Below are 23,218 nucleotides of genomic sequence, written 5' to 3' on the forward strand. Positions count from 1 at the left end.
CCCCCGCGAATCCAAACCCCGACTATGTGCCCTGCCCTCACTGCGGCCGGCGCTTTGCCCCCAGGCCGGCACAGAGGCACATCCCCAAGTGTCAGCACATCAGGAGCCGCCCTCCTCCTCCTCGCAGATGAAAACTGATGTGAAAAAGAGTAAAAGAGTCATGATCTTGGCTCACGACTCACGTCCTGCTTTTTCTTTTTAGAAATATATTTAGCACAGTTCATCCGTATGATGATAAAAAAAATGTTACCTTGTTTTAATAAAATGATTTTTTTTGGTGGACTGGTGTTTGCGTAACTGTGGTTATTTCAGTTCTTTTCCCTTGCGAAAATGTGTGTCGACCGTGAAAATAAAATTCAAGCTTGTCTTATCATTCATACACCTTGACCTCCTAAAAATATTTTTTCAACCTGGAACGTACAATTAGCAGGCAATAGAACAGGTCAGATTGGCCTTGGAACCATCAAAAAGTAGTATTCACACATTCTCGGCATCAATTTTCCTTAAAAACAACTGAAAAAGCAAGGTGAAGAGTAATTGATTTTTTTAATGAAAATTATTTGATTTAATTTATTCAATTTTCACAATATTTGAAATATGTTGGGATTAATGTGACTCAATATTATCTGCAGCTCTTACACTCCAGGCACCTCATAAAGTGGAACGCAGTGATTTTGCCTTACATGGCGCTCAGCTCTTCCTCAATCCCAGCAGAAGCAGCAGCCTCCGGGTCCTGCCTCATGCACAGCTTAAAATGCAACACCGATTAATACAACAAACAACAGGGAAAACCATTCACAATCAGACACATCCGTTGATTGCTGGCTCTCAGTAAAGGGACATTGCTGTGGTCCACGCATGAATCTGTTTTCTAAGTGCCTTATCCAATACAGTGTTGAGGCCAGTTTTCCCAGAAGCCAATTAGAAAGGGAACACACAATAACTTGTAAAACCTCCAATTTACATCATAAAATAGACTACATTTCAAGGTTAAAGAATTACCATGTTCTGCGATTCAGAACGAGGCAGCAAAACTTCCTGTAATCTGATGTGGACCTATGACATTGTAAAGGAGCAGGCTTGTGAATACATCTTGTTTAATCCAATGGAAATATTACTCTCAACTTTTTTACGTTTTTGCCAATAAATAATATTACATTGTTAACTCTGCATAAAGAACCTTGGAATGGAACGTTTTTTGCAGTGAAATGTTTGCTGCATAACCTATACCTTTTCTCTCCTACATCACATTGCATTAGTCATTACAGTGATTAGTGAGCAGGAAAGGCTGCATCACATCGCAATTTGTGTGGAACCTGAATGCGAAGTTGTTACAACATGGCGTAACTTACAGTACTTTCACAAAGTTCATGATTTTGTGCTCAATTTTGAGTTTGTAAAGTTTTTCTATAATGTCAATGATTTTATTTTGTGACTGAAATTAAATAATTTTGTGTCTGCAAAATTGGGACTGTAGTTCCACCTTAACCTACTAGTACTGTATGTCTTTGGACTGTGGGAAGAAACTGGAGCACCTGGAAGAAATCCACACAAATGAAGGGAGAACATACAATTCCATCCAGACTGAAACCCCAGGAATTGAACCCAGGACCCCAGCTCTGTGAACCACAGTGCCACCTCATTACTATAGTCACTATAATTAATGTCAAAACTCAATGGCAAATGAGCAGCCTGGGATCCAAAAGGATCAAGACAAGGATCCAAACAAAGCACTATCCCAAAGCTTGGCTTTGTACAGTATATCATACAGGGCTTGATGCAGAAGGCAGATAATCTAAGTCCATGCAATAATTGCTAAGGGAAAGTGACTTTGTGTTTTTGGAGGGAAGTCACTCAACATGGAGCTGTGTTAGTGAAATGATTGTTCTGATGAACGGCTGATGTCCAAACACTGAAAACATGATTGTGTATGCAATCGCACTCCCGAGCTCCACTGGGTATGGTTAAAATAACTTTTTATAGTTCATCACATTCAAAGTGTGTGTACTTGATGAAAGTGTAACACACATTTGGAGGAGTTATTCAGGATTTTCTTTCATTCAACTATTTCAAGACCCATTATTTTCAGATGTTGTAGTACACGTGAATAATGAAAGGCCTTCATATTACACAATGAAGGAATGACTTCGCAGGTGTGAAGAATAAAAGATTAATTCAGCTCACTTTGGGGAGTTTCACAATGGCCCTCCTTATAGAAATGTGGGTTTGATTAAAGGAGTGAAGAAAAAGCACTGAATAATATTTGCTTCTGTAAACGTAATCATCTCAAAATATGCTTGAAGAAATGAAAGAAATTGAAGAAGGTTAAACATAATCCAAAACGTATAAGGTCAATTTAAGTACAACCAGAATTCTAGTGTTTATGCAATGCATCTGTGGGTTGATATGAAATATGGCCGTACTTAAACTAAACGAGGTTATCGAGAGCATATTCCGAGTACGGCTGTGGCCAGTTGTACTGTGAACTGCGAGGACCGTATCTTATCCTGAACTGGCTGTGCGAATACCGTCCTCTGCTGGCAGAAGGAATAGATTACAACGGCACTGTATTGGCGATTAGTCCTATTGCTAGATTATTGAAACAACAAGGAGTCCGCGGAGTCAAGCAATGCTGATTAAACAAGTACCTGAAATTCAATAGGATTTTGTGTATTGATTACAAATAGGTGTGGAATTCTCATGTATAGTGGTATTCATGGATTCCTTACACAAGCAGCCGTTGTTATGATACTTTCGTAATCTGAATATAAATCTGTTATCTACTTAAAACTGTAATTATTGAATAGATTAATGTCTTTGAAATGCTTCATTAACTGGGCAGTTTCCATGTTTGGAAATGTTTTTATTTTGATTGCTGATTGCTAGATACTGTATGTTTAATAGGCATGCTGTTAATATTTTCTACAAGAGCCAAATAAGACAGTTATGCTGTAGTAAGTTCTATATAAGTTATATAACATAAGTTATATTTTGTTCTGAGGTCAATTTGAATCTCATACTAATTTACCGGTGTCTTTTTATCTGAGAAACACTACCTGATTGATCACCTGATGCCAAGAAATTAGCATGCACAGTAGCCCAGCGTTTAGCATTGCTAGCTCACAGTGCTGAGGCCCTGGGTACACTTCTGGACCTGGGGTGCTATCTGTATGGAGCTTGTATGTTCTCCCCATGTTTGCATGAGTTTGCTTTGGGTGCTCCGGCTTCCTCCCACAGTTCAAAGAATTACTGGTAGGTTAATTGGCTTCTGGGATAATTGGTGAGTGTCTGTGTCTTCCCTGCATTGGACTACCATCCAGTCCCAGGTATCTCCTGCTTATTACTTTCTGAGGCTCTGGCTCCCCCGTGACCCCGCGACCCCCTGACCACCTGACCCTGAATTGGATGAAGCGGTTAGAAAATGGGTGGTTTCTGTTATGCTCTGGTCATGCTCTGCCATAGCAACAACTTGTAAAAAATGCAGATGCTAGGATTTAACTCAAAGAAGGAGCTCAGAGCACTGTGTTGGCATCACTGTACAGGTGTCCGGTTTGTTTTAGAACATGTGCTAAAATCTTATTTACTAACTTCTAGACTTTTTACCCCCCATATCAGCCTGCAGGTGCACAGTGGTCTGTGGACACCCTCCTTGCTCTGTCGTAAAACAGGAAATAAAAAGCAACTGGTTTTGACTTTAATGCACTGAGACTGTGGAACTCACAGAACTCTCTTGTCAGAAAGGCAGCTTCTAACAGCTTTTAAGTGAAGACCAAGAACACTTTTCTATTTTATTAAAATAGATTATATATGTTTTGTTTAAATATATGTTATAAATGTTAAAACGACAGCTCGTATAAGCTTGTATTTTTACCTTTCGATCATTTTTAGAATTGCTTTGAGTTGCTTTTACCATGATAAACAGTACAAAATATCAGGTGTTGAACTTGTCAAAAGTTTTAAAGCGCTTTATGACGTAAAGTGTGATGACAGTCCTTGGCGGTCTATGTAACAATTCTTCTTGAAGTAGGTCATCGGGCCAACAGTATATAAACATTACAGCTCAAGTGCTTTTGTATCTGAACGCTTTTAGGTAAGTAATTTAGCAGCTGCGGTATTAATAATGATTTTAATGGCAAATTCAATTGCAGGTAAAATAAAAATGGCGGATAACTTTCTTTCTAGCTTCGTGAAGCGGTCGCGCCATATTATACATATATACCATAATAGAAAACATAATATGTACAGTAGAATTTTTCACTTTAAGCTGGCATTATCCAGAACCGGGTCAGGGCCCGGACCCGGACCGTGCTGCGTGGTCCGTCGGCCTTCTAAAGATGTTTAGGAGATCGGGGCGCCCTTGGATTTGATTAGAAACTTGCATAATTTGTTAACTTGACCCCATTATCTTAAAAAAAACGGCCATGCCCAGACCAAAGCATGAAGGCTGCGAGGATCGGGGGACTCTCATTTTTGGTCACAGCATACAGTAGTAGATCAGTAACCTCTGTTTATCGTGATAACCTTTAATAACTTTCCAGTACTTTTTCAAATGATAAAACACATTGTCTCGCCAGTTTTGCTAAAGATACGGTTTTAGTGTTTACGCATAAATTTGTAAGCCGTAGGCTTAAATCTCGTGTTCTTATTTTCTGCATTTTCATCGTAAGGGAAGGCGCTCGTTTGCGATTTACGCGCTGAACATTGTAAGCAGAAGAGCCTTAAGGCACAGCCTTGCCTTAACACCATCGTTTGCATTGCCATTGTCATCCAGAAAAGCAGTCGTAAGAAAATGAATCTGTGGCGGCTCCGAACATTAAAAAAACTATGTCTAGACTGCAAATACATCCCAATCTTACTATCAACGCGTTTTAAGAGCCCTCTCCTTTCCACCGGTATACAAGCTAAGAGAGAAATACTGGAAATCCCGTCTGAAGTAGCCCTCGTCTCACCTTCGGAGCTGTGAGCGATGGGGATCATAATTAAAAGGGGTACAGTTACTTTGAAAATGTGTATGTGATACTTAAATTTAAATAAAATAAAAAGATAAATTATATAACACAGACTGCTATCTATGTCCATGTGTTTAAGACGTATGAATCGGTTTTAAAACAGGCACACCCCTTTACTTCTCACAAATCCAACTGGAGTCTCAGTCCGTCGTCGCGATGAATTAGGAGCTCAGATGTAGGCTAAGTGATTGCAATTTACTTATTTAAAAGAACCACTTCAAATCAAAAGGGAGACATTTTGTAATGGTAGTTATCGTATTATACAGTATACGTAATTGTAGATATACAGTACATAAAGGGTATGAATAGGTGTGAGCTTTTACTGTATATTTAATATTTTATCTGACCCATTTGTAGAAACCGCCTGCTCAGATTTAGTTAAGTGGTCTGCCAGTCAAACATTGCATTGCTATCGTCGTGGTGAACTATTTCTCCGCTGTTTAAAACTTGTTTGGTAAGTGTCATCAAATATGCTTGTCAATTTGTAGCGAAATCGATATACTGTATCATAATCCTTCAGCTATCTATAATGTAGTGAAACGGCTAATTAATATTGATAAATTCCCTTATTCACAGTGACTTTTGCTCAAACCCCTGTTGCATAATGGGGTTAATTTTATATAAAAAAACATTTATATCATAGATATAATACAAGCTTTGAAATGAAATAGTACATTTCCAGGTTTCATTTAAACATTTTTAAAAAAGCTCATGACTTTAAGCATTCTGAACATTGAGAATGTTATTTGGGAAACAAATGTTTATTATAATGTTTATGTTTAGGATCTGTCTCCTACTGAGTCAGCATGCAGCATTCAACACCATTAGGTTTAATATTAAAAAGTTGTGTATTTCCTGAATTGTTTTTTTAATTCTTTTCTATTACACCATACTAGACTGTGCAGGATATCATTTATTTGCCATTTTTGCCTTTTCCAGATACCTGGGAAACAAAGCTCATATCTCATTTGCCAATGGAGCCTAGTCCTAAGCCTGGTGCTCTGTCCCCCTCCCCGAAGGACACAGACTCGAATCGACCCGCGCCCTTAAGGCGACAGGATCTGATCTCCACGTACTGCCCGCCTCCCAAGATACAGCTTCTGAAGGACACCTTCCAAGAGAAACTGATGCAGGAAAAGGAGAAAAAAATTATCGCCATGTCCAATCGGCGGCAGGAGGCAGCTCTACAGAAGATGAGAAAATGTTTCCAATATGTCAAATACGCTGCGGAGAAGAAGACGGGGAACAGCTATCGCTTCCAAGCCCAACAGGGCCCTGAGAAGAACATTGTGGGGTATGATCGGTCTTACCCCCTGAAGCCTATGGGTAACAGGAAAGTCTCCGGCCCTGGTGAGGTTCGGGCTGTGGACCGCCCGGAAGCACAGAGTGATTCCTTGTTTGCCGCCACCCCACCTCAGGATGGTCATGAGAGGCCCTGCGAGAGGCCGGGCAGGAGGGGCTCAAGAGTACGCAAACCTAAGGACAGGACTGTCCTCCCCATGGTGGCGACCCCTCCAGGGCAATGCCCTTCTCATGCCAATGGGAAGGAGCACTTTCAGTTGCAAGAGGAGCTACGAAAAGTGGCCGAGGCAGAGGCCGCGCTGAAGGAGGAGCATCGCCGGAGGGAGGCCAGCCTGCAGGATGAGATGCGCCGGAAGGAGGCCATGATGAAGGACGAGATTCGCCAGAAGGAGGCCATGATGCAGGCGAAGCTCTTCAGAGATCAGGAGGAGCTGAGGATGGTTCAGAGAGAGATGGAAGACTCCAGAGAGGTGGCGGGAAGGGAAAATAGCGGACTCCTGACCCGAAGGAAGACACTCCAGGCGAGGCAGAGCGAGCTTCGCCCCAGAGGACCGTGGGCCAACCACCGCTCTAAGGCCGTGCCTCTTCTGATCTGCAGAATGGAGAAGCAAAAAGCCTTCACTCCAAGGAAAGCCCTTACTTTCAGAGGAGACAACCTTGATTATGATTCTCCAATGGAAGATGGCGGATGCGCAGAATCGCACTTTCCCTCTGCGCTTTCCCATCAGGAGAGACGTCAAGTGAGCCCTTGCAGCCGTGGGCTAGAAGACGTCCCCTGTGGAAGGACAAAGTATCTCAAGAAAGCAAGGCTCCCTGAAAGCGACGTGTCAGCGGCACAGGCCGCGCAGGCCCACTTCAAAAATAACACCGTATGTCTGGATGAACAAACTCTGTCAGTGGAAAACAGATATTTGTCCCCTACAAGTCTGATGTGCCCTACCGCTGAGCAATTTCCATATGAGAATAGCCAGAGTGGAAACCCTCAGTTTGTGCCCTGTGAACTGTGTCACAGGAAGTTTGCTGTAGAGAGGTTGGAGAAACACAGCAAGATCTGCAAGAAACTTCAGAATTCAAAGAGGAAGGTTTTTGACTCTTTCAAGCACAGGGCCAAGGGAACAGAACTGGAGACATACATCCATAAGAAGAAGGTTAAACCGCCAATCGTGGTAAGGGCTATCCTTAAACTCTTTCCAAGCTTCCCTTGTTTTCTCCTAGAGTCAGTGTAAACTATAAATCAATGTAAACAATGTAAACAATAAATAAGTGTTTTATGAAGTACTCTTCTGAAAAACTGCCGCAAAGGCACATATGCCAGACAGAATAAATGGGTCTTAGTGACTTCTGAATTCTGTTGTAAAAATCTACATGAGATATCAAGCAAATAGCACTCACAGGAAACAAAACCATAACTAAATTGTACTCTCTACCCAATGACATGAAAGGTAGCCCCAGAAAGCTAAGTTATTACTGTATTGATATTTTCTTGCCTTGTGAATGGTTTGCGACCAGACTGTGTACCCAGTGCTAGTCTGGACTTTTTCTGGAAGCTGTTTCATTGGTTTCATTTCCTGTTCCCAGCTGAGAAAGAACAACTGGAGGCAGAAGCACGAGGATTTCATTCGGAGCATCAAACAGGCCAGGGAGGTGCAGCAGGTGATCACGCAAAGAGGGAAGGTTGTGAACCTGCCCCAGCCCCCCGCGAATCCAAACCCCGACTACGTGCCCTGCCCTCACTGCGGCCGGCGCTTTGCCCCCAGGCCGGCACAGAGGCACATCCCCAAGTGTCAGCACATCAGGAGCCGCCCTCCTCCTCCTCGCAGATGAAAACTGATGTGAAAAAGAGTAAAAGAGTCATGATCTTGGCTCACGACTCACGTCCTGCTTTTTCTTTTTAGAAATATATTTAGCACAGTTCATCCGTATGATGATAAAAAAAATGTTACCTTGTTTTAATAAAATGATTTTTTTTGGTGGACTGGTGTTTGCGTAACTGTGGTTATTTCAGTTCTTTTCCCTTGCGAAAATGTGTGTCAGCCGTGAAAATAAAATTCAAGCTTGTCTTATCATTCATACACCTTGACCTCCTAAAAATATTTTTTCAACCTGGAACGTACAATTAGCAGGCAATAGAACAGGTCAGATTGGCCTTGGAACCATCAAAAAGTAGTATTCACACATTCTCGGCATCAATTTTCCTTAAAAACAACTGAAAAAGCAAGGTAAAGAGTAATTGATTTTTTTAATGAAAGTTATTTGATTTAATTTATTCAATTTTCACAATATTTGAAATATGTTGGGATTAATGTGACTCAATATTATCTGCAGCTCTTACACTCCAGGCACCTCATAAAGTGGAACGCAGTGATTTTGCCTTACATGGCGCTCAGCTCTTCCTCAATCCCAGCAGAAGCAGCAGCCTCCGGGTCCTGCCTCATGCACAGCTTAAAATGCAACACCGAGTAATACAACAAACAACAGGGAAAACCATTCACGATCAGACACATCCGTTGATTGCTGGCTCTCAGTAAAGGGACATTGCTGTGGTCCACGCATGAATCTGTTTTCTAAGTGCCTTATCCAATACAGTGTTGAGGCCAGTTTTCCCAGAAGCCAATTAGAAAGGGAACACACAATAACTTGTAAAACCTCCAATTTACATCATAAAATAGACTACATTTCAAGGTTAAAGAATTACCATGTTCTGCGATTCAGAACGAGGCAGCAAAACTTCCTGTAATCTGATGTGGACCTATGACATTGTAAAGGAGCAGGCTTGTGAATACATCTTGTTTAATCCAATGGAAATATTACTCTCAACTTTTTTACGTTTTTGCCAATAAATAATATTACATTGTTAACTCTGCATAAAGAACCTTGGAATGGAACGTTTTTTGCAGTGAAATGTTTGCTGCATAACCTATACCTTTTCTCTCCTACATCACATTGCATTAGTCATTACAGTGATTAGTGAGCAGGAAAGGCTGCATCACATCGCAATTTGTGTGGAACCTGAATGCGAAGTTGTTACAACATGGCGTAACTTACAGTACTTTCACAAAGTTCGTGATTTTGTGCTCAATTTTGAGTTTGTAAAGTTTTTCTATAATGTCAATGATTTTATTTTGTGACTGAAATTAAATAATTTTGTGTCTGCAAAATTGGGACTGTAGTTCCACCTTAACCTACTAGTACTGTATGTCTTTGGACTGTGGGAAGAAACTGGAGCACCTGGAAGAAATCCACACAAATGAAGGGAGAACATACAATTCCATCCAGACTGAAACCCCAGGAATTGAACCCAGGACCCCAGCTCTGTGAACCACAGTGCCACCTCATTGCTATGGTCACTATAATTAATGTCAAAACTCAATGGCAAATGAGCAGCCTGGGATCCAAAAGGATCAAGACAAGGATCCAAACAAAGCACTATCCCAAAGCTTGGCTTTGTACAGTATATCATACAGGGCTTGATGCAGAAGGCAGATAATCTAAGTCCATGCAATAATTGCTAAGGGAAAGTGACTTTGTGTTTTTGGAGGGAAGTCACTCAACATGGAGCTGTGTTAGTGAAATGATTGTTCTGATGTACGGCTGATGTCCAAACACTGAAAACATGATTGTGTATGCAATCGCACTCCCGAGCTCCACTGGGTATGGTTAAAATAACTTTTTATAGTTCATCACATTCAAAGTGTGTGTACTTGATGAAAGTGTAACACACATTTGGAGGAGTTATTCAGGATTTTCTTTCATTCAACTATTTCAAGACCCATTATTTTCAGATGTTGTAGTATACGTGAATAATGAAAGGCCTTCATATTACACAATGAAGGAATGACTTCGCAGGTGTGAAGAATAAAAGATTAATTCAGCTCACTTTGGGGAGTTTCACAATGGCCCTCCTTATAGAAATGTGGGTTTGATTAAAGGAGTGAAGAAAAAGCACTGAATAATATTTGCTTCTGTAAACGTAATCATCTCAAAATATGCTTGAAGAAATGAAAGAAATTGAAGAAGGTTAAACATAATCCAAAACGTATAAGGTCAATTTAAGTACAACCAGAATTCTAGTGTTTATGCAATGCATCTGTGGGTTGATATGAAATACGGCCGTACTTAAACTAAACGAGGTTATCGAGAGCATATTCCGAGTACGGCTGTGGCCAGTTGTCCTGTGAACTGCGAGGACCGTATCTTATCCTGAACTGGCTGTGCGAATACCGTCCTCTGCTGGCAGAAGGAATAGATTACAACGGCACTGTATTGGCGATTAGTCCTATTGCTAGATTATTGAAACAACAAGGAGTCCGCGGAGTCAAGCAATGCTGATTAAACAAGTACCTGAAATTCAATAGGATTTTGTGTATTGATTACAAATAGGTGTGGAATTCTCATGTATAGTGGTATTCATGGATTCCTTACACAAGCAGCCGTTGTTATGATACTTTCGTAATCTGAATATAAATCTGTTATCTACTTAAAACTGTAATTATTGAATAGATTAATGTCTTTGAAATGCTTCATTAACTGGGCAGTTTCCATGTTTGGAAATGTTTTTATTTTGATTGCTGATTGCTAGATACTGTATGTTTAATAGGCATGCTGTTAATATTTTCTACAAGAGCCAAATAAGACAGTTATGCTGTAGTAAGTTCTATATAAGTTATATAACATAAGTTATATTTTGTTCTGAGGTCAATTTGAATCTCATACTAAATTACCGGTGTCCTTTTATCTGAGAAACACTACCTGATTGATCACCTGATGCCTAGAAATTAGCATGCACAGTAGCCCAGCGTTTAGCATTGCTAGCTCACAGTGCTGAGGCCCTGGGTACACTTCTGGACCTGGGGTGCTATCTGTATGGAGCTTGTATGTTCTCCCCATGTTTGCATGAGTTTGCTTTGGGTGCTCCGGCTTCCTCCCACAGTTCAAAGAATTACTGGTAGGTTAATTGGCTTCTGGGATAATTGGTGAGTGTCTGTGTCTTCCCTGCATTGGACTACCATCCAGTCCCAGGTATCTCCTGCTTATTACTTTCTGAGGCTCTGGCTCCCCCGTGACCCCGCGACCCCCTGACCACCTGACCCTGAATTGGATGAAGCGGTTAGAAAATGGGTGGTTTCTGTTATGCTCTGGTCATGCTCTGCCATAGCAACAACTTGTAAAAAATGCAGATGCTAGGATTTAACTCAAAGAAGGAGCTCAGAGCACTGTGTTGGCATCACTGTACAGGTGTCCGGTTTGTTTTAGAACATGTGCTAAAATCTTATTTACTAACTTCTAGACTTTTTACCCCCCATATCAGCCTGCAGGTGCACAGTGGTCTGTGGACACCCTCCTTGCTCTGTCGTAAAACAGGAAATAAAAAGCAATTGGTTTTGACTTTAATGCACTGAGACTGTGGAACTCACAGAACTCTCTTGTCAGAAAGGCAGCTTCTAACAGCTTTTAAGTGAAGACCAAGAACACTTTTCTATTTTATTAAAATAGATTATATATGTTTTGTTTAAATATATGTTATAAATGTTAAAACGACAGCTCGTATAAGCTTGTATTTTTACCTTTCGATCATTTTTAGAATTGCTTTGAGTTGCTTTTACCATGATAAACAGTACAAAATATGAGGTGTTGAACTTGTCAAAAGTTTTAAAGCGCTTTATGACGTAAAGTGTGATGACAGTCCTTAGCGGTCTATGTAACAATTCTTCTTGAAGTAGGTCATCGGGCCAACAGTATATAAACATTACAGCTCAAGTGCTTTTGTATCTGAACGCTTTTAGGTAAGTAATTTAGCAGCTGCGGTATTAATAATGATTTTAATGGCAAATTCAATTGCAGGTAAAATAAAAATGGCGGATAACTTTCTTTCTAGCTTCGTGAAGCGGTCGCGCCATATTATACATATATACCATAATAGAAAACATAATATGTACAGTAGAATTTTTCACTTTAAGCTGGCATTATCCAGAACCGGGTCAGGGCCCGGACCCGGACCGTGCTGCGTGGTCCGTCGGCCTTCTAAAGATGTTTAGGAGATCGGGGCGCCCTTGGATTTGATTAGAAACTTGCATAATTTGTTAACTTGACCCCATTATCTTAAAAAAAAACGGCCAGGCCCAGACCAAAGCATGAAGGCTGCGAGGATCGGGGGACTCTCATTTTTGGTCACAGCATACAGTAGTAGATCAGTAACCTCTGTTTATCGTGATAACCTTTAATTATTTTCCAGTACTTTTTCAAATGATAAAACACATTGTCTCGCCAGTTTTGCTAAAGATACGGTTTTAGTGTTTACGCATAAATTTGTAAGCCGTAGGCTTAAATCTCGTGTTCTTATTTTCTGCATTTTCATCGTAAGGGAAGGCGCTCGTTTGCGATTTACGCGCTGAACATTGTAAGCAGAAGAGCCTTAAGGCACAGCCTTGCCTTAACACCATCGTTTGCATTGTCATTGTCATCCAGAAAAGCAGTCGTAAGAAAATGAATCTGTGGCGGCTCCGAACATTAAAAAAACTATGTCTAGACTGCAAATACATCCCAATCTTACTATCAACACGTTTTAAGAGCCCTCTCCTTTCCACCGGTATACAAGCTAAGAGAGAAATACTGGAAATCCCGTCTGAAGTAGCCCTCGTCTCACCTTCGGAGCTGTGAGCGATGGGGATCATAATTAAAAGGGGTACAGTTACTTTGAAAATGTGTATGTGATACTTAAATTTAAATAAAATAAAAAGATAAATTATATAACACAGACTGCTATCTATGTCCATGTGTTTAAGACGTATGAATCGGTTTTAAAACAGGCACACCCCTTTACTTCTCACAAATCCAACTGGAGTCTCAGTCCGTCGTCGCGATGAATTAGGAGCTCAGATGTAGGCTAAGTGATTGCAATTTACTTATTTAAAAGAACCACTTCAAATCAAAAGGGAGACATTTTGTAATGGTAGTTATCGTATTATACAGTATACGTAATTGTAGATATACAGTACATAAAGGGTATGAATAGGTGTGAGCTTTTACTGTATATTTAATAATTTATCTGACCCATTTGTAGAAACCGCCTACTCAGATTTAGTTAAGTGGTCTGCCACCATAAAGACAGAAAAATATAATGACACCCTGTTACATTAACTGTAAAATAAACGCCGTAACTGCGGCCATATGAAAATTTGGATAAAGATTATACAAACATCCTAAGGAGCTCTATGACATATGAGCGTCGTAATAAGGGTTGGTGACCTGACGTAACAGTGCTCCCTGAATTACGTGATCTGTATATACCCAAATACAGATATATCACATAGGGAGATGCAGTCAAACATTGCATTGCTATCGTCGTGGTGAACTATTTCTCCGCTTTTTAAAACTTGTTTGGTAAGTGTCATCAAATATGCTTGTCAATTTGTAGCGAAATCGATATACTGTATCATAATCCTTCAGCTATCTGTAATGTAGTGAAACGGCTAATTAATATTGATAAATTCCCTTATTCACAGTGACTTTTGCTCAAACCCCTGTTGCATAATGGGTTAATTTTATATAAAAAAACATTTATATCATAGATATAATACAAGCTTTGAAATGAAATAGTACATTTCCAGGTTTCATTTAAACATTTTTAAAAAAGCTCATGACTTTAAGCATTCTGAACATTGAGAATGTTATTTGGGAAACAAATGTTTATTATAATGTTTATGTTTAGGATCTGTCTCCTACTGAGTCAGCATGCAGCATTCAACACCATTAGGTTTAATATTAAAAAGTTGTGTATTTCCTGAATTGTTTTTTTTATTCTTTTCTATTACACCATACTAGACTGTGCAGGATATCATTTATTTGCCATTTTTGCTTTTTCCAGATACCTGGGAAACAAAGCTCATATCTCATTTGCCAATGGAGCCTAGTCCTAAGCCTGGTGCTCTGTCCCCCTCCCTGAAGGACACAGACTCGAATCGACCCGCGCCCTTAAGGCGACAGGATCTGATCTCCAAGTACTTCCCGCCTCCCAAGATACAGCTTCTGAAGGACACCTTCCAAGAGAAACTGATGCAGGAAAAGGAGAAAAAAATGATCGCCATGTCCAATCGGCGGCAGGAGGCAGCTCTACAGAAGATAAGAAAATGTTTCCAATATGTCAAATTCGCTGCGGAGAAGAAGACGGGGAACAGCTATCGCTTCCAAGCCCAACAGGGCCCTGAGAAGAACATTGTGGGGTATGATCGGTCTTACCCCCTGAAGCCTATGGGTAACAGGAAAGTCTCCGGCCCTGGTGAGGTTCGGGCTGTGGACCGCCCGGACGCACAGAGTGATTCCTTGTTTGCCCCCACCCCGCCTCAGGATGGTCATGAGAGGCCCTGCGACAGGCCGGGCAGGAGGGGCTCAAGAGTACGCAAACCTAAGGACAGGACTGTCCTCCCCATGGTGGCGACCCCTCCAGGGCAATGCCCTTCTCATGCCAATGGGAAGGAGCACTTTCAGTTGCAAGAGGAGCTACGAAAAGTGGCCGAGGCAGAGGCCGCGCTGAAGGAGGAGCATCGCTGGAGGGAGGCCAGCCTGCAAGATGAGATGCGCCGGAAGGAGGCCATGATGAAGGACGAGATTGATGACAACCTTGATTATGATTCTCCAATGGAAGATGGCGGATGCGCAGAATCGCACTTTCCCTCTGCGCTTTCCCATCAGGAGAGACGTCAAGTGAGCCCTTGCAGCCGTGGCCTAGAAGACGTCCCCTGTGGAAGGACAAAGTATCTCAAGAAAGCAAGGCTCCCTGAAAGCGACGTGTCAGCGGCACAGGCCGCGCAGGCCCACTTCAAAAATAACACCGCATGTCTGGATGAACAAACTCTGTCAGTGGAAAACAGATATTTGTCCCCTACAAGTCTGATGTGCCCTACCGCTGAGCAATTTCCATATGAGAATAGCCAGAGTGGAAACCCTCAGTTTGTGCCCTGTGAACTGTGTCACAGGAAGTTTGCTGTAGAGAGGTTGGAGAAACACAGCAAGATCTGCAAGAAGCTTCAGAATTCAAAGAGGAAGGTTTTTGACTCTTTCAAGCACAGGGCCAAGGGAACAGAACTGGAGACATACATCCATAAGAAGAAGGTTAAACCGCCAATCGTGGTAAGGGCTATCCTTAAACTCTTTCCAAGCTTCCCTTGTTTTCTCCTAGAGTCAGTGTAAACTATAAATCAATGTAAACAATGTAAACAATAAATAAGTGTTTTATGAAGTACTCTTCTGAAAAACTGCCGCAAAGGCACATATGCCAGACAGAATAAATGGGTCTTAGTGACTTCTGAATTCTGTTGTAAAAATCTACATGAGATATCAAGCAAATAGCACTCACAGGAAACAAAACCATAACTAAATTGTACTCTCTACCCAATGACATGAAAGGTAGCCCCAGAAAGCTAAGTTATTACTGTATTGATATTTTCTTGCCTTGTGAATGGTTTGCGACCAGACTGTGTACGCAGTGCTAGTCTGGACTTTTTCTGGAAGCTATTTCATTGGTTTCATTTCCTGTTCCCAGCTGAGAAAGAACAACTGGAGGCAGAAGCACGAGGATTTCATTCGGAGCATCAAACAGGCCAGGGAGGTGCAGCAGGTGATCACGCAAAGAGGGAAGGTTGTGAACCTGCCCCAGCCCCCCACGAATCCAAACCCCGACTACGTGCCCTGCCCTCACTGCGGCCGGCGCTTTGCCCCCAGGCCGGCACAGAGGCACATCCCCAAGTGTCAGCACATCAGGAGCCGCCCTCCTCCTCCTCGCAGATGAAAACTGATGTGAAAAAGAGTAAAAGAGTCATGATCTTGGCTCACGACTCACGTCCTGCTTTTTCTTTTTAGAAATATATTTAGCACAGTTCATCCGTATGATGATAAAAAAAATGTTACCTTGTTTTAATAAAATGATTTTTTTTGGTGGACTGGTGTTTGCGTAACTGTGGTTATTTCAGTTCTTTTCCCTTGCGAAAATGTGTGTCGACCGTGAAAATAAAATTCAAGCTTGTCTTATCATTCATACACCTTGACCTCCTAAAAATATTTTTTCAACCTGGAACGTACAATTAGCAGGCAATAGAACAGGTCAGATTGGCCTTGGAACCATCAAAAAGTAGTATTCACACATTCTCGGCATCAATTTTCCTTAAAAACAACTGAAAAAGCAAGGTAAAGAGTAATTGATTTTTTTAATGAAAGTTATTTGATTTAATTTATTCAATTTTCACAATATTTGAAATATGTTGGGATTAATGTGACTCAATATTATCTGCAGCTCTTACACTCCAGGCACCTCATAAAGTGGAACGCAGTGATTTTGCCTTACATGGTGCTCAGCTCTTCCTCAATCCCAGCAGAAGCAGCAGCCTCCGGGTCCTGCCTCATGCACAGCTTAAAATGCAACACCGAGTAATACAACAAACAACAGGGAAAACCATTCACGATCAGACACATCCGTTGATTGCTGGCTCTCAGTAAAGGGACATTGCTGTGGTCCACGCATGAATCTGTTTTCTAAGTGCCTTATCCAATACAGTGTTGAGGCCAGTTTTCCCAGAAGCCAATTAGAAAAGGGAACACACAATAACTTGTAAAACCTCCAATTTACATCATAAAATAGACTACATTTCAAGGTTAAAGAATTACCATGTTCTGCGATTCAGAACGAGGCAGCAAAACTTCCTGTAATCTGATGTGGACCTATGACATTGTAAAGGAGCAGGCTTGTGAATACATCTTGTTTAATCCAATGGAAATATTACTCTCAACTTTTTTACGTTTTTGCCAATAAATAATATTACATTGTTAACTCTGCATAAAGAACCTTGGAATGGAACGTTTTTTGCAGTGAAATGTTTGCTGCATAACCTATACCTTTTCTCTCCTACATCACATTGCATTAGTCATTACAGTGATTAGTGAGCAGGAAAGGCTGCATCACATCGCAATTTGTGTGGAACCTGAATGCGAAGTTGTTACAACATGGCGTGACTTACAGTACTTTCACAAAGTTCATGATTTTGTGCTCAATTTTGAGTTTGTAAAGTTTTTCTATAATGTCAATGATTTTATTTTGTGACTGAAATTAAATAATTTTGTGTCTGCAAAATTGGGACTGTAGTTCCACCTTAACCTACTAGTACTGTATGTCTTTGGACTGTGGGAAGAAACTGGAGCACCTGGAAGAAATCCACACAAATGAAGGGAGAACATACAATTCCATCCAGACTGAAACCCCAGGAATTGAACCCAGGACCCCAGCTCTGTGAACCACAGTGCCACCTCATTGCTATAGTCACTATAATTAATGTCAAAACTCAATGGCAAATGAGCAGCCTGGGATCCAAAAGGATCAAGACAAGGATCCAAACAAAGCACTATCCCAAAGCTTGGCTTTGTACAGTATATCATACAGGGCTTGATGCAGAAGGCAGATAATCTTAGTCCATGCAATAATTGCTAAGGGAAAGTGACTTTGTGTTTTTGGAGGGAAGTCACTCAACATGGAGCTGTGTTAGTGAAATGATTGTTCTGATGTACATCAGACTTGTAGGGGACAAATATCTGTTTTCCACTGACAGAGTTTGTTCATCCAGACATGCGGTGTTATTTTTGAAGTGGGCCTGCGCGGCCTGTGCCGCTGACACGTCGCTTTGAGGGAGCCTTGCTTTCTTGAGATACTTTGTCCTTCCACAGGGGACGTCTTCTAGCCCACGGCTGCAAGGGCTCACTTGACGTCTCTCCTGATGGGAAAGCGCAGAGGGAAAGTGCGATTCTGCGCATCCGCCATCTTCCATTGGAGAATCATAATCAAGGTTGTCTCCTCTGAAAGTAAGGGCTTTCCTTGGAGTGAAGGCTTTTTGCTTCTCCATTCTGCAGATCAGAAGAGGCACGGCCTTAGAGCGGTGGTTGGCCCACGGTCCTCTGGGGCGAAGCTCGCTCTGCCTCGCCTGGAGTGTCTTCTTTCGGGTCACGAGTCCGCTATTTTCCCTTCCCGCCACCTCTCTGGAGTCTTCCATCTCTCTCTGAACCACCCTCAGCTCCTCCTGATCTCTGAAGAGCTTCGCCTGCATCATGGCCTCCTTCTGACGGGAGGGGGACAGAGCACCAGGCTTAGGACTAGGCTCCATTGGCAAATGAGATATGAGCTTTGTTTCCCAGGTATCTGGAAAAGGCAAAAATGGCAAATAAATGATATCCTGCACAGTCTAGTATGGTGTAATAGAAAAGAATTAAAAAAACAATTCAGGAAATACACAACTTTTTAATATTAAACCTAATGGTGTTGAATGCTGCATGCTGATTCAGTAGGAGACAGATCCTAAACATAAACATTATAATAAACATTTGTTTCCCAAATAACATTCTCAATGTTCAGAATGCTTAAAGTCATGAGCTTTTTTAAAAATGTTTAAATGAAACCTGGAAATGTACTATTTCATTTCAAAGCTTGTATTATATCTATGATATAAATGTTTTTTTATATAAAATTAACCCCATTATGCAACAGGGGTTTGAGCAAAAGTCACTGTGAATAAGGGAATTTATCAATATTAATTAGCCGTTTCACTACATTATAGATAGCTGAAGGATTATGATACAGTATATCGATTTCGCTACAAATTGACAAGCATATTTGATGACACTTACCAAACAAGTTTTAAACAGCGGAGAAATAGTTCACCACGACGATAGCAATGCAATGTTTGACTGGCAGACCACTTAACTAAATCTGAGTAGGCGGTTTCTACAAATGGGTCAGATAAAATATTAAATATACAGTAAAAGCTCACACCTATTCATACCCTTTATGTACTGTATATCTACAATTACGTATACTGTATAATACGATAACTACCATTACAAAATGTCTCCCTTTTGATTTGAAGTGGTTCTTTTAAATAAGTAAATTGCAATCACTTAGCCTACATCTGAGCTCCTAATTCATCGCGACGACGGACTGAGACTCCAGTTGGATTTGTGAGAAGTAAAGGGGTGTGCCTGTTTTAAAACCGATTCATACGTCTTAAACACATGGACATAGATAGCAGTCTGTGTTATATAATTTATCTTTTTATTTTATTTAAATTTAAGTATCACATACACATTTTCAAAGTAACTGTACCCCTTTTAATTATGATCCCCATCGCTCACAGCTCCGAAGGTGAGACGAGGGCTACTTCAGACGGGATTTCCAGTATTTCTCTCTTAGCTTGTATACTGGTGGAAAGGAGAGGGCTCTTAAAACGCGTTGATAGTAAGATTGGGATGTATTTGCAGTCTAGACATAGTTTTTTTAATGTTCGGAGCCGCCACAGATTCATTTTCTTACGACTGCTTTTCTGGATGACAATGGCAATGCAAACGATGGTGTTAAGGCAAGGCTGTGCCTTAAGGCTCTTCTGCTTACAATGTTCAGCGCGTAAATCGCAAACGAGCGCCTTCCCTTACGATGAAAATGCAGAAAATAAGAACACGAGATTTAAGCCTACGGCTTACAAATTTATGCGTAAACACTAAAACCGTATCTTTAGCAAAACTGGCGAGACAATGTGTTTTATCATTTGAAAAAGTACTGGAAAATTATTAAAGGTTATCACGATAAACAGAGGTTACTGATCTACTACTGTATGCTGTGACCAAAAATGAGAGTCCCCCGATCCTCGCAGCCTTCATGCTTTGGTCTGGGCCTGGCCGTTTTTTTTTAAGATAATGGGGTCAAGTTAACAAATTATGCAAGTTTCTAATCAAATCCAAGGGCGCCCCGATCTCCTAAACATCTTTAGAAGGCCGACGGACCACGCAGCACGGTCCGGGTCCGGGCCCTGACCCGGTTCTGGATAATGCCAGCTTAAAGTGAAAAATTCTACTGTACATATTATGTTTTCTATTATGGTATATATGTATAATATGGCGCGACCGCTTCACGAAGCTAGAAAGAAAGTTATCCGCCATTTTTATTTTACCTGCAATTGAATTTGCCATTAAAATCATTATTAATACCGCAGCTGCTAAATGACTTACCTAAAAGCGTTCAGATACAAAAGCACTTGAGCTGTAATGTTTATATACTGTTGGCCCGATGACCTACTTCAAGAAGAATTGTTACATAGACCGCCAAGGACTGTCATCACACTTTACGTCATAAAGCGCTTTAAAACTTTTGACAAGTTCAACACCTCATATTTTGTACTGTTTATCATGGTAAAAGCAACTCAAAGCAATTCTAAAAATGATCGAAAGGTAAAAATACAAGCTTATACGAGCTGTCGTTTTAACATTTATAACATATATTTAAACAAAACATATATAATCTATTTTAATAAAATAGAAAAGTGTTCTTGGTCTTCACTTAAAAGCTGTTAGAAGCTGCCTTTCTGACAAGAGAGTTCTGTGAGTTCCACAGTCTCAGTGCATTAAAGTCAAAACCAGTTGCTTTTTATTTCCTGTTTTACGACAGAGCAAGGAGGGTGTCCACAGACCACTGTGCACCTGCAGGCTGATATGGGGGGTAAAAAGTCTAGAAGTTAGTAAATAAGATTTTAGCACATGTTCTAAAACAAACCGGACACCTGTACAGTGATGCCAACACAGTGCTCTGAGCTCCTTCTTTGAGTTAAATCCTAGCATCTGCATTTTTTACAAGTTGTTGCTATGGCAGAGCATGACCAGAGCATAACAGAAACCACCCATTTTCTAACCACTTCATCCAATTCAGGGTCAGGTGGTCAGGGGGTCGCGGGGTCACGGGGGAGCCAGAGCCTCAGAAAGTAATAAGCAGGAGATACCTGGGACTGGATGGTAGTCCAATGCAGGGAAGACACAGACACTCACCAATTATCCCAGAAGCCAATTAACCTACCAGTAATTCTTTGAACTGTGGGAGGAAGCCGGAGCACCCAAAGCAAACTCATGCAAACATGGGGAGAACATACAAGCTCCATACAGATAGCACCCCAGGTCCAGAAGTGTACCCAGGGCCTCAGCACTGTGAGCTAGCAATGCTAAACGCTGGGCTACTGTGCATGCTAATTTCTAGGCATCAGGTGATCAATCAGGTAGTGTTTCTCAGATAAAAAGACACCGGTAAATTAGTATGAGATTCAAATTGACCTCAGAACAAAATATAACTTATGTTATATAACTTATATAGAACTTACTACAGCATAACTGTCTTATTTGGCTCTTGTAGAAAATATTAACAGCATGCCTATTAAACATACAGTATCTAGCAATCAGCAATCAAAATAAAAACATTTCCAAACATGGAAACTGCCCAGTTAATGAAGCATTTCAAAGACATTAATCTATTCAATAATTACAGTTTTAAGTAGATAACAGATTTATATTCAGATTACGAAAGTATCATAACAACGGCTGCTTGTGTAAGGAATCCATGAATACCACTATACATGAGAATTCCACACCTATTTGTAATCAATACACAAAATCCTATTGAATTTCAGGTACTTGTTTAATCAGCATTGCTTGACTCCGCGGACTCCTTGTTGTTTCAATAATCTAGCAATAGGACTAATCGCCAATACAGTGCCGTTGTAATCTATTCCTTCTGCCAGCAGAGGACGGTATTCGCACAGCCAGTTCAGGATAAGATACGGTCCTCGCAGTTCACAGTACAACTGGCCACAGCCGTACTCGGAATATGCTCTCGATAACCTCGTTTAGTTTAAGTACGGCCATATTTCATATCAACCCACAGATGCATTGCATAAACACTAGAATTCTGGTTGTACTTAAATTGACCTTATACGTTTTGGATTATGTTTAACCTTCTTCAATTTCTTTCATTTCATTTTTTTTTTGGCTGATGTCCAAACACTGAAAACATGATTGTGTATGCAATCGCACTCCCGAGCTCCACTGGGTATGGTTAAAATAACTTTTTATAGTTCATCACATTCAAAGTGTGTGTACTTGATGAAAGTGTAACACACATTTGGAGGAGTTATTCAGGATTTTCTTTCATTCAACTATTTCAAGACCCATTATTTTCAGATGTTGTAGTATACGTGAATAATGAAAGGCTTTCATATTACACAATGAAGGAATGACTTTGCAGGTGTGAAGAATAAAAGATTAATTCAGCTCACTTTGGGGAGTTTCACAATCGCCCTCCTTATAGAAATGTGGGTTTGATTAAAGGAGTGAAGAAAAAGCACTGAATAATATTTGCTTCTGTAAACGTAATCATCTCAAAATATGGTTGAAGAAATGAAAGAAATTGAAGAAGGTTAAACATAATCCAAAACGTATAAGGTCAATTTAAGTACAACCAGAATTCTAGTGTTTATGCAATGCATCTGTGGGTTGATATGAAATATGGCCGTACTTAAACTAAACGAGGTTATCGAGAGCATATTCCGAGTACGGCTGTGGCCAGTTGTACTGTGAACTGCGAGGACCGTATCTTATCCTGAACTGGCTGTGCGAATACCGTCCTCTGCTGGCAGAAGGAATAGATTACAACGGCACTGTATTGGCGATTAGTCCTATTGCTAGATTATTGAAACAACAAGGAGTCCGCGGAGTCAAGCAATGCTGATTAAACAAGTACCTGAAATTCAATAGGATTTTGTGTATTGATTACAAATAGGTGTGGAATTCTCATGTATAGTGGTATTCATGGATTCCTTACACAAGCAGCCGTTGTTATGATACTTTCGTAATCTGAATATAAATCTGTTATCTACTTAAAACTGTAATTATTGAATAGATTAATGTCTTTGAAATGCTTCATTAACTGGGCAGTTTCCATGTTTGGAAATGTTTTTATGTTGATTGCTGATTGCTAGATACTGTATGTTTAATAGGCATGCTGTTAATATTTTCTACAAGAGCCAAATAAGACAGTTATGCTGTAGTAAGTTCTATATAAG

Source organism: Lepisosteus oculatus, chromosome 5 (genome assembly GCF_040954835.1).
Source record: "Lepisosteus oculatus isolate fLepOcu1 chromosome 5, fLepOcu1.hap2, whole genome shotgun sequence".
In the NCBI taxonomy this organism is placed as follows: Eukaryota; Metazoa; Chordata; class Actinopteri; order Semionotiformes; family Lepisosteidae; genus Lepisosteus; species Lepisosteus oculatus.